Below are 3,534 nucleotides of genomic sequence, written 5' to 3'. Positions count from 1 at the left end.
GCTAGCTGTCCTCCTCTCAGCGGGTGAGTGAGAAAGGGCCCCTTTAGATCTCTGGCTGTTCCTTCTCTCAGCCCCATCTTTCCACTCCTCACTCCTGTCTTTTCTGATGATCTGCACTGGGCCTCACAGGTGGGCTCTGCCCAGAAAATCCCATTCCTGCAGTCTCTGAAGGTCAGAGACTCCTGCCAAAGGGCTTCCAGTCTCTGCCAAAGGCTGTCCCCAACTATTTTGTCTCAATGGAGAGCTTTTCAAATTGCCCTGACATTAGCCCTTTAATGTGTTTGAGGGGGTTACACCAATAACCATGAAGATTAAACTGCCTTTGGGGGTCACACAGGCTTTTACCTATTTTATAAACTGAAAAGGGAGGGAGAAAGAGAGGGAGAGAAACATCTATTGGTTGCCTGTTGCACGCACCTTGACTGGGGTACAAACCCAAGACCTAGGCATGTGCCCTGACCTTTCTCTTTGTAGGAAGATGCCCAAACAACTGAGCCACACTAGTCAGGGCTATAAACCAAGTTCTCAGTTTTGTTTTTTTTTAAATCCTCACCTGAGGACATTTTTTTCCCCAAATACCAAAATCTGGGTATTTGTCCTGACTGGGAATTAAACCCATGACCTTTTGGTGTACAGGACAATGCTCCAAGCAACTGAGCCACATCAGCCAGGGCCTCAGTTGAAGTTTTCATAATAGAGCTCCAATGCTAAGAATCTTTGTACCCCTGGCCACTTCTGACATTCACAGTTGCCTCTGTGAGAATAACAATCAGGAGAATGCACCCAGGGCAGAGGCCTGTATGCGTGCTTGGCTGCTACTCAGGGTCAGAGAACTTGAGCAGGTAATTCCAGAGTGCCAGGAACTCAGACTGTGGGCTAGAAGGAGGGACATGGCTGAGGGTGGACATGTCCTTTTGACTCTACAAACCACACCTGGGCTGGGTACAATACTGTTTGCAAATTAATACTACAATTTCAGTATCTGCTGAGCCTCTGCCTTGCTAGTCTATGAGCTGGGCCCTGGTTGAGCTTTGGAAGAAAAACATTGGGGAACAGGATCCTTCCTAAATCCTACTGTGTTCTTTCTCCTTTGGGCCTTGTCTTTTTATCTTTTGTATGGCTCTTTTGTGTGTTTCTCAGATGGATTTTGTCTCTTCCTTCAGATTGCGGGGCTTCAGGAAGCCAGGAGCTCTTGGCTTCCTGGGCGAACTGTATCTTCTCCCTCAGACTAGGGATTACCTGGTTGCTGGGGGTGTCCCGCATTCCTTAGTCTGTCGACTCCCTGGGAGGGGCTAAGTCTCCTTTCCCAGTTCCCCTTCCTCAGACTGAAGGCTCAGTGGGCTGCCTGAGCCCTGGAGAGAGATATGGGGTACGGGGGAGATTTGGCCAAGCCTCCTTGAAAACAGCCAGGATGGGAAGAGGGTGAGAGTATGAGGAAGGCAGGCAGGAAACACACACACACAGGGTCACAGAGTGGGCAGGGGAGAAACTGGCATTACACATAGCAAGAGGAAGCAGGCAAGACTCTGTAGGCTTAGTTAAGGGGTGTCCCAAAGCCTGACTTAGGAGTGAGGTGGGGGGTCATGGTGAGAAAAAGCAGACTGAGGCTGAGGATAATTCTATTTCCCCAACTCTTTTCTGGACATTTGAGAATGGGAGATGGATAGACATTTCCATTGTCTGGAGCCAGGAAGGAATTCTGGGCAGAGGAGAATGCAGAGACCCCAGGGGGAGACTGGTTTCCCTTCCCTCCATCCAACCTCTGACCTCTACCCCAACACCAATCTGGGCAGGCTAACTAAATGTTCATATATACATACCTATATCTATTCTGTGTTAAGGAGCCATGTGTCAGGCTGATAGGAAAAAACAAGAGGAAGAGATAAGGGGAAGCCCTGCAGAGCTCAAATGAGACCTAAGGTAAAGCAATGATCTGATCCATATGGGTAGAATTGAGTAATCTAGCAGATCAATACCCTGGGCTGGAGGCTGGGGTTGCTCCATGCTTATAGTCCTGCTCCCCTGACTACCCTCTGCTGTAGCCCTTTTTTCCCACTTTTGTCTCTCCCCCCAGGGAATTCATCTCTAAGTCTGTCTTCCATCCCAACCTTTAACTCTGGTCCTCCAGAATCTGCCACCCCCACCTAGTACTTCCTTTCCACCTCATCTCTCTGCCCAAACTGATGCCACTTTCTCAACATTCCTTCTAGGTCATACCTCCCTATCTCTCTCCATCTTCTTCCACCCCGGCATCTATTTCCACTCACTGGGGTCTGAAGCCCAAGCTGGTTCAGTGGCCAGTTGCCTGTGTCTGTGTCCTGGGGACAGGTGTGGGGAGGTGGTTCCACCACTCTCTCCTATCAGACAGGCACTTTCTAAGGACAAAAATGAGGTTTTCAGGGACCAAGTCTTCCCCCAGACCTGACTGGAGAGGGAACTGTGTCTTTCATGTCACTTGTTGGCAATTCATGGACCACTCCTCATATGCTAGGTGCAGGCTGAGCTGGACTCTGGGGGCAGGGAGCTGGAGGACCCCAGTTCCTGCTGACCCAAAGGTGACATTGTGGGTGCTGAAGGTGAAGGGCACTAAGCCATCTGGGGAATGCTGTTTAGAAGAGGGTCTTAGGGCTCTGTGTTCTTTTTCTTTTCTTTTCTTTTCTTTTTTAGAAAGGGTATGGGGTGTTGGGGAGAGTGAGAACTTTCATAGTATATGAACTCTCAGTTCCTGCTTTGCCCAAATCAGTATTAAAGATTCTCTGGCAAGCAGCAAAGTTACAGCTTGCTGGGGGATGAAGAGAAAGGGAGAAAGGCCTGTAGCATTGAAGGAAGAGCACTGGAGTAGGAGTCAGAGCCTCCACATTGCTCATCTTCCATCGCTGCGGGACTGGAGGGTCCTGGCAGGTAAGGAGTGTCTTTATGTGGCTGTGAAAGCCCAGGACAGGGACTGGCATCCAGTAGGCACTCGGGAAATGTTAGTTGAATAAATGAAAAACTGTTGTCACCTTGCCACAGTCCGCCTTGTATTTCAGTTCATTAAGTGGGCTTGTTTCCTCACCTAAACTGTGAGCTGAGCAGGCACCTGCTGTGCCTCCCAGCACAGGGCCTGCCAGCTGTCACAAGTGAAGAAAGATATGTATTCATATATGTGCCTCTCACTCTCTGGCTTGGAGGTCCATCCAGGGGACCTCACACCTGCAATGATTCCACAAGTTTCTCTCAGAGAAAACAGGGGCATCTTTAAATCAACCCAATCCCCCACCCCTTCCTTCTGTCCTCTGTGCGTCACCTCTGACAGGCAGGGTGGTGTTTGAGAAAAAACATGAACTTTGGAGTCAGAAACTCTGGGTGAGCCTGGTTAGGTTCCTCACTGGCTGTGTTGACCTTGGGCAATTCACCTAACTTCACTGACCTTTGTTTTCTTCTTCTGCAAAATGGGGATAATAATGGTATGTTCTGCAGAGGACTATTTTGTAGATAAAATAAGTTAACTTAGATTAAGTGACATAATGTGTAAAGGTTAGTTGTTATTTTCAA

The sequence above is a fragment of the Pteronotus mesoamericanus genome, unplaced genomic scaffold, assembly GCF_021234165.1.
Source record: "Pteronotus mesoamericanus isolate MK-2021 breed Mesoamerican mustached bat unplaced genomic scaffold, CSHL_Meso_final scaffold_705, whole genome shotgun sequence".
NCBI lineage: Eukaryota > Metazoa > Chordata > Mammalia > Chiroptera > Mormoopidae > Pteronotus > Pteronotus mesoamericanus.
Note: the sequence above shows the minus strand (reverse complement) of the source record.